General features: G+C 38.4%; 1 protein-coding gene across 1 annotated transcript in view; it reads left to right on the forward strand.

The window, feature by feature from the left end:
- Positions 1 to 14,840, forward strand: part of CCDC126 (coiled-coil domain containing 126) — a 54,567-nt gene that overhangs the window by 27,905 nt on the left and 11,822 nt on the right. The window lies entirely within an intron of this gene.

Raw genomic sequence — 14,840 nt, forward strand, 5'->3', positions numbered from 1 at the left:
GTTTTCTCCTCTTCATCCTGTCCCCATTTAAAGATAGTCATGGAAATCCAACTCACTACTTCATGCACAGGTGTTCCCAAAGTAACTTTATCTTGACTTTTTATTATTAAAAATTTCAAAGGTACTGAAAAATAGAAACATGATAAATACCCATATATCCATCACTTAGATTTTAACAATTTAAACATCTTGCAATATTTGTTTTCTCCAATTTTTGGAGACTATTTAAATTAAAAATTGTGACATTTCACTGCTAGATATTTCCATGTGTATCTCTAAAATAATGACTTTTTTCTACATAATTAGTATTTTTATTGATGTTTTATCGTGTAGATATGATTGAATCATTAGCCACTTGGTTGAACTCAATTTCCTGGTCTCCCCTGCCTCCCCCAACTGAAAAGCCCTAACCCTCTAATGGCAGGGTTGGTCTTTCTGACATGGCGAACCCCCATTCTGAGTTATCTCAGCACGAACTATCTAGGGGCCCACCATGAATAACAAAGACAATCAGTCAGGAACTTCCAGGCTTTTGGAGGCTACCTCCCAGGAACCTGGGACAAAGGCCAGCCAAATTCTTTATTACATAGTATCAGTGTCTATTTTTTTTGTATATATTAGTATATTTAGGTCTTTTCTCTTGGGCTGGTCAGATTCTCTAGAGAAGGACTTCCAGTCTCTTGCAGGATGTATATGCCTCCAGGTGTGTGGGATCTGAATGGGAGGAAAAGGGTTGGGGAGGAGGGGTAGCCTCAGCACTCACTATGTGAATTTCACTTACTTCCCCAGTTTTCAGTTTGGTGTCCAGGCCCTTAAATGTTTTACTGGCTTCCAAAAACACATCTCAGATTTTCTGCAATGATGGAGGGGCTAGTTTGGAGTGGTAAAAAAAGTTTAGAAATCAAATTGCTTTATAGATAAATTTTCACCCATTCCTTCTGTTTTTGGTCCCCTTTTCACCCTATTTTCATTGGTACCTGGTGCAGCTGTTTCTGGGCCTTTTCGGGGTGGGCTTCTGTGGAGAAAAATGAATTGCTGTTTGATTTTTCTTATTTTTTCAGTTTCTTTTTGGTTTCTCTTTTAATATCCAAGTGTTTCAGGTCTGCTAAATCAGTTAACACTCATCCATATGCTTTCCAGCTTCTGGAGTTCTGTTGCTGTTGTCTCCTCTCTTGCTATCTTTGTTTTGGCCCCATAGATTTATGCTTTTTTAAAAAAAGAGAAAAAAACACCTTTACTATTTTGGTAGGGTAGCCACAGTCAGCAGAGGATAAGTGCCTTGGTTGAGTTTACCATCTTTATCTGGGAATGCCCAAGACACTTTCTGTTTTTTCTTCTCCCACTTATGATGGTGTCTTTGAAGTGACGAGGGTTAGTCTGCATTGGCTCTTGAGGATCAAATATCGATGACTACAGATGAAGGAGTTGGTGTAAACGGAGATGGAGGTACTTGTGGCAGATACACATGTAGTAGATGTTGTACTGTTTTGCATTCTGCTTAGTCCAAGGACACTGATAGAAACAATGAAGAAGCAATTCTTTTGGAACAAGAGAAATACTTGGAAAAAAACTCTTTCTGCTTGAACAAAATAACTGTGATATTTTAAAAGGTAGCTGTTCTATGCTGCCCAGCTGTGTATAACAGCTCAGTTTTGAAAGCAAAATGAGACTCATATACACATGGTATCCTATAAACTGTATTTTAATATTTAATGTATGGTGGAGATATTTCAATATCAGTGAATATATGCCTGCATCATTTAATGGCCACACGGTATTTAACCAATTCCCTGAAATGTTTTTTGCTTATTTCTGATTATAAAAAAATTATTATAAGCATTCAAATATTATAGAAATGTACAACATAGATAAGTAAAAGTAGAGCAGAGAGAGAGAATGTCAGTTAATTTGGCATATATCGGGGATAGCACACTTTTTCTTATAGGGCTAAATAGTAAATATTTTCAGCTTTGTGGGTCATGTGGTCTCCTTTTCAATAAATGAACATGGCTATGTTCCAGTAAAACTTTTTTACAAAGACAGGCAGCCAACCAGCTGTAGTTTGCAGACACATTGTTCGTCAAGCACATTGTTTTATTTTGAAAATGGGATTGTACTACATATACTAGTTTGCAGCTTATTTGTTTTCACTTAATTGTTGTAGATATCTTTCCATGTTATTACAGATAGGTCTGTCTCATCTTTTTAATGACTTAACATTGTTTCATTTTATAAATATTCCTTTTTTTCTGCTTATTCTGTAGTAATGGATAATTTATTGGTAACCTTGTGTGCTGGACTTAGTGCTGTGATATATGTGTATCTGTGTATATGAAGTATATGTGTGAGTGATAAATGTGTGGACATTTTATGTTTGTGTGAATGTTTCAGAAGGATAGATTTCCTCAAGGTGGAATTTTTTGGCTGAAGGCATGTTAAATTTAATAGACACTTGTCAGATTGCCCTCCAGGGTGGCTCTACCGGCCCTACTAGCATTCTCCCAGCAGAGTGAAAGTGCCGGTTTCTTTCTTTCTTATTTTTTAATAGATTTATTTATTTATTTATATTTATTTATTTATTTATGGCTGCATTGGGTCTTCATTGCTGCGCTTGGGCTTTCTCTAGTTGTGGCGAACGGGGGCTACTCTTTGTTGCGGTGCGCAGGCTTCTCATTGCAGTGGCTTCTTTTGTTGGGGAGCTTGGGCTCTAGCCGTGCGGGCTTCAGTAGTTGTGGCTTGCGGGCTCTAGAATGCATGCTCAGTAGTTGTGGCGCACGGGCTTAGTTGCTCCGCAGCATGTGGGATCTTCCTGGACCAGGGCTCAAACCCGTGTCCCCTGCATTGGCAGGTGGATTCTTAACCACTGCACCACCAGGGAAGTCCGAAAGTGCCAGTTTCTCCCCACTATACCAATTCTATTTAATTTTAAATGGCTTCTAATTGTTTGCTTTTGCATTTCTTTGTTTACAGGAGAGGTTGAAAGACTTTCTTGATTGTTAGCTATTTGTATTTCTTGTATGTGAGAATGAATTGTTTGTATCCTTTGTCAGTTTTTCTGCTGGGAAATTTGTTAATTGACTGATCTTTTATAAAGATATTCGTGCTGTCAGTATATGTAGCAGATGTCTTTCCTCTGATTTTTCAGTTGTCTAACAACTTGGTATATTGTTTTTAAAAATCTGTGTGGTTAAACATGTACATCATTTTTTATGGTTTAGTTATATGCTTAAAATATTTCTTCCAAAACTTACGTTCTCATATATTACTTTTTTTTTTTTTTAACATTTATGTCTGTAATATAGTTGAGATTTCTGATGGAAGCAGTAAGAGATGCAGGGTCATTTTTCCAAACTAGGTAGCCAGTTATTTTAGTTTCATTACTTAAATTCTGTCCTTTCCTCCATTAATTTGGAATGACAATAAGATGGGAATTTCATGAGTACTGGAGAACTTGAACTTTCAGCCATCTATAAAACCCATTTCTTTCGTTGCTACTATACAAAAAGGCTAGTCCATCAAAAATATTTATTGAATGGTCTTCCCTTGAGCTATTTAACCTGATTTTCCTTGTTGGTAAAATAAACATAAGCTAATATATTTTTAAAAATGCTAGTCTACAATGAATTGTTACTATTGCAAAGGCCATGAACAAATCAATTGAACTCTAAAGATTACTGTCTGTAAATCTTGAGCAGTAACTTGTGCTTTCTCTTTAAGATAACATTTCTAACTGTCTTATGTCTTATTCTCAGCATTCTTAGTTTTCCCTAAGAAAAGAAGATTTTTGTTTCTTCCCATGTAACATCTCTTTTGGATTCTGGGGTTTGTCTAGAACAATGAATTGGGGGTTCTTGTTCTGATGCCCAATGACTGTTATAGAACACGTTGCAGTTGACATGTGGTTTCCTACACCTGAATGTACAGCAACACCAGTCTTTTAACCCCTCAGGCTTTCCCAGCTGAAGTCTGACCCTGCTTTCTTTTAAGAGTTTTGGTTTTACTATCTACTGTGGTTGCTGAACACTTTAAAAAAAAGTGGACTCCAAAAATATTTTCAGAGAATTGGAGAGCAGTTCAGTATTAATATTTAAATGCTTTCTGAAAATTAAGAAATGCTACCAGACACAGATAAAAACAAAACAAGATAAAACAAATACCCCTACAGAAGGCTTTTCTCTATAGCCAAAGAAGGGGCAGCCTAGCAAGACAAAAAACTTTTAGACAGGAAACCATTCTCCTCCAGCCAGACACCTCAGAAAAAAGTTGGTGACTGTACCACCAACCACATGATCAAAGGCTAAGTGAGGAGCATAGACTTCCCCCTTGTGAGGCTATAATGAGGCATCCAAACTCCCCCCACACCACATGGTACCAGTGGAGACCACATGGGGAGCCAGGACTTCCACCCTTGCATGGCAGTAATGAAGTGCTCATCTCCCTCCCTCTGGGGGTGAAGTCAGAGGAATCCTAGTGGAGAGTCAGGACTTCTACCATGGCCCAGTGGTAAAGAGCATCCCCGTCACAATGTCAGTGAAGAGTACGTGGGCACCTGGAACTCCCACTTCCATCCAGCAGTGATGAGGAGCTCACAGGTAACAGTGGAGGCCAAGTGGGAACCTAGACTTTTGCCTCCACCTGGTAGTAACAAGGTGACAGCCCTCTGCCCTGCCACAGTGGTATCAGAGAAAACTACCTAAAATAGGAAGCTTAAATGAGATCTGGACTTTCATAACAAAATATATAAATGTCCAGGTTTTAAGTATAAATCACTTGTCATACCAAGAACCAGGAAAATCTCAAACTGAATGAAAAAAGACAACCAATGACAGATGTTATCTGAAAAAGGTTTTTAAGCAGTCGGCATTAAAAGTGCTTCAATGAGGAATTAATGAACACAAAGCAAGTGAAAGAACAGAAAGCATCAACAAAGAAATAGAAAGTCTCAGCAGATAAATAGAGCACATAAAGGAAAACCAAATGGAAAATTTTGAACTGAAAAATACAATGATTGAAGTAAAATGTGTGAGTCAGCAGATTGACTCAAAAGCAGGAAGGAGAGGACAGAGGAAAGAATCAGTGAACTGGAGTGTAGAATAATGTAATTACACAATCTGAACAGCAGAGGGAAAATAGACTTAAAAAAAAAATCCCAATGCTTTAGGGACCTGTGGGATTATAACAAAAGATTTTACATTTGTGTTGTCAGAGTTTTGGAAGGAGAAGAGAATGAGGGCAGAGCTGGAAAAGTACTCAAAAATATAATGACTACCAACTTCCTAAATTTTGCAAGAGACATAGACCCTCAGATTCAGGAAGCTGAGTGAACCCCAAGTAGGATAAGTTCAAAAAAGTCCATGCCAATACACATTGTAATTAAGCTTCTGAAAACTTAAAAGGGCATCTGGAAAAGAAAAAATTTTTAAAGCACCTAGAGGGACTTCCCTGGTGGTCCAGTGGTTAGGAATCCACCTGCCAATGCAGGGGACACGGGTTCCAGTCCTGGTCTGGGAAGATCCCACATGCCGTGGAGCAACTAAGCCCGTGTGCCACAACTACTGAGCCTGTGCTCTAGAGCCTGCAAGCCACAACTACTGAAGCCCTAGTGCCTAGAGCCCGTGCTCCGCAACAAGAGAAGCCACCGCAATGAGAAGCCTGTGCACAGCAACAAAGACCCAATGCAGCCAAAAATAAAAATAAATAAACTTATTTTTAAAAAAAAGCACCTAGAGAAAAATGACACTTATAGTGACAAAACAATTCAAATGACAGTGGATTTCTCATCAGAAACCATCAAGGCCAGAAATAGGTGGCATATTTTGTTTTAAGTGCTTAAAGAAAAGAGCTATCATTCCAGAATTCTATACCTGGTGAAAATATCCTTTAGGAATTAAGGGAAATCAAAGATATTTCTTAGATGAAGGAAAAACATTGTCACCAGCAGACCTACCCTAAGAGAAGGCTAAAGGAAGTTCTCTCAACAGAAAAGAAATGATAGAAAGGAGGAACCTTGGAACAATGAGGAAGGAAAGAACACAGTAAGTAAAAATAAGGGTAGGTCAGTAGGTTCCTTTTCTCCTTGAGTTTTCTAAATTATGATAGTTGAAGCAAAAATTATAACATTGCCTTCTAAATGTATGAAGAAGAAATATTTAAGGCAGTATCTTATAAATGAAGTAGGGTAAAAGGATGGTGTATTAGGGTTTTTGATAGAAACAGAGCAGGGAGAGGGAGAGATGGACTTGAAGAAACTGGCTCATGCTGTTATGGGCCTGTTACTGCCTGTTATGGGCCTGTTATGGGCCTGTTATGGGCCTGTTCCCATATGGGCCTGTTATGGGAAGTCCAAGATCTGTAGGGCAGGCTGAAAATTCTGACAAGAGCCAGTGTTCCAGTCCTGAGTCTGAAGGCAGTCAGCCTGGGGGCAGAATTCTTTCCTGTTCCAGGAACCTTAGTCTTTTTTTTTTTTTTTTGGTTCGCGGGCCTCTCACTGTTGTGGCCTCTCCCGTTGCGGAGCACAGGCTCCGGACGCGCAGGCTCAGTGGCCATGGCTCACGGGCCCAGCTGCTCCGTGGCACATGGGATCTTCCCGGACCGGGGCATGAACCCGTGTCCCCTGCATCAGCAGGCGGACTGTCAACCACTGCACCACCAGGGAAGCCCCTTAGTCTTTTTTTTTTTAAGCTCTTCAGCTTATTAGATGAAGTCCACCCACATTATGGTAAATAATCTGCTTTACTGAAAGTCTACTGGTTTAAATGCTAATCACATCTAAAAACTACCTTCACAGCAACATCTAGACTGGTAGATTGGTCTAGGTACCATAGCCTAGCCAAGCTGACCCAAAATGAACCATCACAGATGGTAAAGAGAGGTAAAGCTCACTCAAATTGGTAAAATGACTGTGGCACATTATGTATATGATGTAATATCTAGAACAATAACTAAAACTATACAAAGAGAGACATTTAAAAACCCTACAGAAAAATAAGAATTCTAAAAAATATTCAAATAACCCATAGGAAGGCAGGAAAAAGAAAACAAGGAAGTGAAAAACAGAACCAACAAAACAAAAGATGAAATGTCAGACTTAAGTCCTAATATATCAAAATTACATTAATTATAAATGTTCTAAATACGCTAGTTAGAGGACATTGGCAGACTGAACTAAAAAACATGACCCAAGTATGTGCTGTCTACAAGAAAGTCACTTCAAATTTAATGATATTGGCTGGCTGAAAGTAAAAGGATGGGAAAAGATATGCAAACATTAATCAAAGGAAAGCAGGAGTGGCTGCATTAATAACAGGTAAAATAGACATCAGAGCAAAGAAAACTACCAGAGTCAGAGAATTAAATTATATAATCATAAAACAGTCAGCCCACCCAGAAGAAATAACAATCCTAAATGTATCTACAAAAATGATAGAACTGAAAGTAAAAATAGATAAATCCGCAATTATAGTTGAGAATTTAAAACACTCCTTGCTCAGGAACTGATAGAACTAGACAGAAAATCTGCAAAGATATAGAAGATCTGAAGAATGCAATCTAATCAGTGGAATCTTAGTTACATACACAGAAGCTCCATCAGCAACAGGAGGATATACATGTTTTTTAACAATCCATGGAACATTCACCCAAATAGATACCCTTGGCCATAAAACAAATCTCAACAAATTTAAAAGAATTGAAATCATAAAGAGTGTATTCTGTGACTGCAGTGAACTCAAACTAGAAATTAATAACAGAGTGATAATAGGAAGATCTCCAAATAATTAGAAATTAAATAACACACTTCTAAATAATCTGTAAGCTAAAGAGGGAGCCTCAAGGGAAATTTTAAAAAATGCACTGATCTAAATGAAAACACAACATAAAAATTGTAGGACACAGCTAAAGTATGCTGAGAGGGAAGTTTACTTTAGAAAAGTACATACCTTAGAAAAGAGTGCATACTTTAGAAAAGAGGAAAAGTCTTAAATCCATAATCTAAGCTCCCACCTCAAGAACCTAGGTTCTTGAGTAAAACAAACCCAGATCAAAGCAGAAGGAAGGAAATGATAACGATAAGAACAGAAATAAATGAAATTGAAAGAAAAACAGAAAAAATCAGTGTAACAGCTTTTCTTTTGAAAGATGGGGGAAAAAACTGACAAACTTCTAGCAACACTGACCAAAAATAATTTGCCAATATCAGGAATGAAAAAGTGAGTGTCACTGCAGAACCTGCAGACATCAAAATCATAATAAGAGACTATTATGAACAGCTCTACATGTAAACACTATAACTTATATGAAAGGGGTCAGTTTCTCAAAAAACACAAACTAGCACACTCACCCAGTATGGAATAGATAATTTGAATAGCCGTATACAGGCATACCTCAGAGATACTCCGTTCCAGACCGCCGCAATAAAGCAAGTCACATGAAGTTTTCGGTTTCCCAGCACATGTAAAAATTACGTTTACACTATAGTTTATTAAATGTGAAATAGTATTATGTCTAAAAAGCCAAATGTATCCACCTTAATTAAAAAGTTCTTTATTGCTAAAAAATGCTAACCATCATCTGAGCCTTCTGCAAGTCATAATTTTTATTTTATTTATTTATTTATTTTTACTGGTGGAGGGTCTTGCCTTGATATCCATGGCTGCTGAAGGGTGGGGAGGCTGTGGCAGTTTCTTAACATAAGACAGCAATGAAGTTTGCCACATCACTTGGCTCTTTGACAGATGATTTCTCTGTAGCATGCAATGCTGTTTGATGCAATGCTCTTGGATAGTGTTTTGCCCACCACAGAACTTCTTTCAGTATTAGAGTAACTCCTCAAAGCCTGCTGCTGCTTCATCAACTAAGATTATGTAATATTCTAAATCCTTTTTGTGTCATTTCAACTATCTTCACAGCATCTTCACCCGGAGTAGACTCCATGTCAGGAAACCACTTTTTTTGCTCATCCATGAGAAGCAACTCCTCATTCATTAAAGTTTTTTTTTTTTTATCATGAGATTGCATGATTTCAGTTACATCTTCAGTCTCCACTTCTAATTCTAGTTCTTTTGCTGTTTCTACCACATCTGCACATCTGATTGCAGATCACCATAACAAATACAGTAATAATGAAAAAGTTTAAATATTGCAAGAATTACCAAAATGTGACAAAGAGACATGAAGAGAGCAGATGCTGTTGGAAAAATGACACTGATAGACTCACTCGGCACAGGGTTGCCACAAACTGTCAGTTTGTAAAAAATGCAATATTTGCAAAGTGGAATAAAGCGAGATATGTCTGTAACTGTTAGGGAGATTGACTTATAGTTCAAGAACTTACAAAAAAGAAATCTTCAGGCCCAGATGGTTTCACTGGAGAATTCTATCAGAAATTTTAATAGGGGACATCCCTGGTGGCACAGTGGTTAAGAATCCACCTGCCAATGCAGGGGACACGGGTTTGATCCCTGGTCTGGGAAGATCCCACATGCCACAGAGCAACTAAGCCCATGCACCACAACTATTGAGCCTGTGCTCTAGGGCCCGTGGGCCACAACTACTGAGACCATGGGCCACAACTACTGAAGCCCATGCACTCTAGGGCCAATGTGCCACAACTACTGAAGCTTGCGCACCTAGAGCCCGTGTTCTGCAACAAGAGAAACCACTGCAATGAGAAGCCTGCACACCGCAACAAAGAGTAGCCCCCACTCACCATAATTAGAGAAAGCCTGCGCGCAGCAACGAAGACCCAACGCAGCCAAAGATAAATTTTTTTAAAAAAATTTCATTAAAAAATTTTTTAATAGGAATTAGTATAAATACTATACAGTCATTTTCAGAAAATAGAAGGGGAGGGAACACTTCCCAGTTCAATTATGAAGCTAGTATTATCTTTACACCAAAACCAAAGACGGTATAGGTAATTAAAAACTACAGACCAATACCCCTCATGAATATATATGTGTAGATCCTCAGGAAAAACTTAGCAAACGGAATTCAACAACACATAAAAAGGATTAAGATGAGCCCTGAACCAAGGTGGCAGAGTAGAAGGAGGTCCTCTCACTCCCTCTTGTGAGAACACCAGAATCACAACTAGCTGCTAGACAATCATCGACAGGAAGATACTGGAACTCACCAAAAAAGATACCCCACATCCAAAGACAAAGGAGAAGCCACAGTGAGATGGTAGGGGGGCGCAATCACAGTAAAATCAAATCCCATAATTTCTGGTTGGGTGACTCACAAACTGGAGAACACTTATACGACAGAAGTCCACGCACTGGAGTGAATGTTCTGAGCCCCATGTCAGGCTTCCCAGCTGGGGGGTCTGGCAACAGGAGGAGGAATTCCTAGAGAATCAGACTTTGAAGGCTAGTGGGATTTGATTGCAGGACTTCAACAGGACTGGGGGAAACAGAGACTCCACTCTTGGAGGGCACACACAAAGTAGTGTGCACCTCAGGACCCAGGGGAAGGAGCAGTGACCCCATAGGAGACTGAACCAGACCTACCTGCTAGTGTTGGAGGATCTCCTGCAGAGGTGGTGGTGGGGCTGTGGCTCACCGTGGGGACAAGGACACTGGCAGCAGAAGTTCTGGGAAGTACTCCTTGGCGTGAGCACTCCCAGAGTCCGCCATTAGCCCCACCAAAGAGCCCAGGTAGGCTCCAGTGTTGGGTTGCCTCAAGCCAAACAACCAACAGGGAGGGAACGCAGCCCCATGCATCAGCAGTCAAGCAGGTTAAAGTTTTACTGAGCTCTGCCCAGGAGAGCAACAGCCAGCTGTACCCACCACCAGTCCCTCCCATCAGGAAACTTGCACAAGCCTCTTAGATAGCCTCATCCACCAGAGGGCAGACAGCAGAAGCAAGAGGAACTGCAATCCTGCAGCCTGTGGAACAAAAACCACATTCACAGAAAGATAGACGAAAAGGCAGAGGGCTATGTACCAGATGAAGGAACAAGATAAAACCGAAGAAAAACAACTAAATGAAGTGGAGATAGGCAACCTTCCAGAAAAAGAATTCAGAATAATGATGGTGAAGATGATCCAGAACCTCAGAAAAAGAATGGAGGCAAAGATGGAGAAGATGCAAGAAATGTTTAACAAAGACCTAGAAGAATTAAAGAACAAAGAAATGGATGAATAATACAATAACTGAAGTGAAAGCTACACTAGAAGAATCAATAGCAGAATAACTGAGGCAGAAGAACAGATAAGTGACCTGGAAGACAGAATGATGGAATTCACTGCTGCGGAACAGAATAAAGAAAAAAGAATGAAGAGGAATGAAGACAGCCTAAGAGACCTCTGGGACATTAAACGCAACAATATTCGCATTATAGGGGTCCCAGAAGGAGAAGAGAGACAGAAAGGACCAGAGAAAATATTTGAAGAGATTATAGTAGAAAACTTCCCTAACGTGGGAAAGGAAATAGCCACCCAAGTCCAGGAAGCACAGAGAGTCCCATACAGGATAAACCCAAGGAGAAACATGCCAAGACACATAGTAATCAAATTGGTAAAATTTAAAGACAAAGAAAAATTATTGAAAGCAGCAAGGGAAAAATGACAAATAACCAACAAGGGAACTCCCATAAGGTTAACAGCTGAGTTCTCAGCAGAAACTCTACAAGCCAGAAGGGAGTGGCATGGTATACTTAAAGTGATGAAAGGGAAGAACCTACAACCAAGATTACTCTACCCAGCAAGGATCTCAATCAGATTCAACGGAGAAATCAAAAGCTTTACAGACAAGCAAAAGCTAACAGAATTCAGCACCACCAAACCAGCTCTACAACAAATGCTAAAGGAACTTCTCTAAGTGGGAAACACAAGAGAAGAAAAGGACGTACAAAAACAAACCCAAAACAATTAAGAAAATGGTCATAGGAACATACATATTGATAATTATGTTAAATGTGAATGGATTAAATGTTCCAACCAAAGTACACAGGCTTGCTGAATGGATACAAAAACAAGACCCGTCTATATGCTGTCTACAAGAGACCCACTTCAGACCTAGGGACACATACAGACTGAAAGTGAGGGGATGGAAAAACATATTGGAAATCAAAAGAAAGCTGGAATAGCAATACTCATATCAGATAAAATAGACTTTAAAATAAAGAATGTTATAAGCGACAAGGAAGGGCACTACATAATGATAAAAGGATCAATCTAAGAGGAAGATATAACAATTATATATGCACCCAGCATAGGAGCACCTCAATACTTAAGGCAACTACTATCAGCTATAAAAGGGGAAATCGACAGTAACAGAATAATAGTGGGGGGACTTTAACACCTCACACCAATGGACAGATCATCCAAAATGAAAATAAATACAGAAACAGAAGCTTTAAATGACACAATAGACCAGATAGATTTAATTGATATTTATAGGACATTTCATCTAAAAACAGGTTACACTTTCTTCTCCAGTGCGCATGGAACATTCTCCAGGATGGATCACATCTTGGGTCACAAATCAAGCCTCAGTAAATTTAAGAAAATTGAAATCATATCAAGCATCTTTTCTGACCACAAAGCTATGAGATGAGAAATGAATTACGGGGAAAAAAACGTAAAAAACATAACACGTGGAGGCTAAACAATACGTTACTAAATAACCAAGAGATCACTGAAGAAATCAAAGAGGAAATCAAAAAATACCTAGAGACAAATGACAATGAAAACAAAACGATCCAAAACCTAAGGGATGCAGCAAAAGCAGTGCTAAGAGGGAAGTTTATAGCCATACATGCCTACCTCAAGAAACAAGAAAAATCTCAAACAATCTAACCTTACACCTAAAGGAACTAGGGAAAGAAGAACAAACAAAACCCAAAGTTAGCAGAAGGAAAGAAATCATAAAGAACAGAGGAGAAATAAATGGCAACAAAGAAAACAATAGCAAAGATCAATAAAACTAAAAGCTGGTTCTTTGAGAATATAAACAAAATTGAAAAACCATTAGCCAGATCCATCAAGAAAAAGAGGGAGAGCACTCAAATCAATAAAATTAGAATTGAAAAAGAAGTTATAACAGACATGGCAGAAATACAAGCCATCCTAAGAGACTACTACAAGCAACTCTATGCCAATAAAATGGACAACCTGGAAGAAATGGATAAATTCTTAGAAAGATATAACCTTCCAAGACTGAACCATGAAGAAATAGAAAATATGAACAGATGAATCACAAGTAATGAAATTGAAACTGTGATTAAAAATCTTCCAGCAAATAAAAGTCCAGGACTAGATGGCTTCATAGATGAATTCTATCAAACACTCAGAGAAGACCTAACACCCATCCTTCTCAAACTCTTCCAAAAAATTGCAGAGGAAGGAACACTCCCAAACTCATTCCATGAGGCCACCATCACCCTGATGACAAAATCAGACAAAGATACTACAAAAAAAGAAAATTACAGGCCAATATCATGAATGAATTCTGATGAATATAGATGCCAAAATCCTCAACAAAATACTAGCAAACAGAATCCAACAACACATTAAAAGGATCATACACCATGATCAAGTGGGATTTATCCCAGGGATGCAAGGATTCCTCCATACATGCATATCAATCAATATGATATACCACTTTAACAAACTGAAGAATAAAAACCATATGATCATCTCTGTAGATGCAGAAAAAGCTTTTGACAAAATTCAACACCCATTTATGATAACTCTCCAGAAAGTTGGCATAGAGGGAACCTACCTCAACATAATAAAGGCCATATACGACAAACCCACAGCAAACATCATTTTCAATGGTGAAAAACTGAAAGCATTTCCTCTAAGATCAGGAACAAGACAAGGATGTCCACTCTCACCACTATTATTCAACATAGTTTTGGAAGTCCTAGCCACAGCAGTCAGAGAAGAAAAAGAAATAAAAGGGATACAAATCGGAAAAGAAGAAGCAAAACTGTCACTGTTTGCAGATGACATGATACTATACATAGAGAATCCTAAATATGCCACCAGAAAGCAAGTAGAGCTAATCAATGAATTTGGTAAAGTTGCAGGATACAAAATTAATGCACAGAAAAATCTCTTGCATTCCTATACACTAATGATGAAAAATCTGAAAGAGGAATTAAGGAAACACTCTCATTTACCATTGCAACAAAAAGAATAAAATACCTGGGAATAAACCTAACTAGGGAGGCAAAAGACCTGTATGCAGAAAACTATAAGACACTGATGAAAGAAATTAAAGATGATACCAACAGATGGAGAGATATACCATGTTCTTGGATTGGAAGAATCAACATTGTGAAAATGACTATACTACCCAAAGCAATCTACAGATTCAATGCGATCCCTATCAAATTACCAATGGAATTTTTCATGGAACTAAAACAAAAAAATCTTAAAATTTGTGTGGAGACACAAAAGACCCCGAATAGTCAAAGCAGTCTTGAAGGAAAGAAACGGAGCTGGAGGAATCAGACTCCCTGACTTTAGACTATATTACAGAGCTACAATAATCAAGACAACATGGTACTGGCACCGAAATAGAAACATAGATCCATGGAACAAGATAGAAAGCCCAGAGATAAACCCACACATCTATGGTCAACTAATCTATGACAAAGGAAGCAAGGATATACAATGGAGAAAAGACAGTCTCTTCAATAAGTGGTGCTGGGAAAACTGGACAGCTACATGTAAAAGAATGAAATTAGAACACTCTCTAACACCATACACAAAAATAAACTCAAAATGGATTAGAGACCTAAATGTAAGAGTGGACACTATAAAACTCTTAGAGGAAAACATAGGAAGAACACTCATTTTTTTTTTTTTTTTTTTTTTTTTTTTTTTTTT

This window comes from Aethalodelphis obliquidens, unplaced genomic scaffold (assembly GCF_003676395.1).
Source record: "Aethalodelphis obliquidens isolate GAN/ISIS:26980383/991018 unplaced genomic scaffold, ASM367639v1 scaffold5, whole genome shotgun sequence".
Taxonomy (NCBI): Eukaryota; Metazoa; Chordata; class Mammalia; order Artiodactyla; family Delphinidae; genus Aethalodelphis; species Aethalodelphis obliquidens.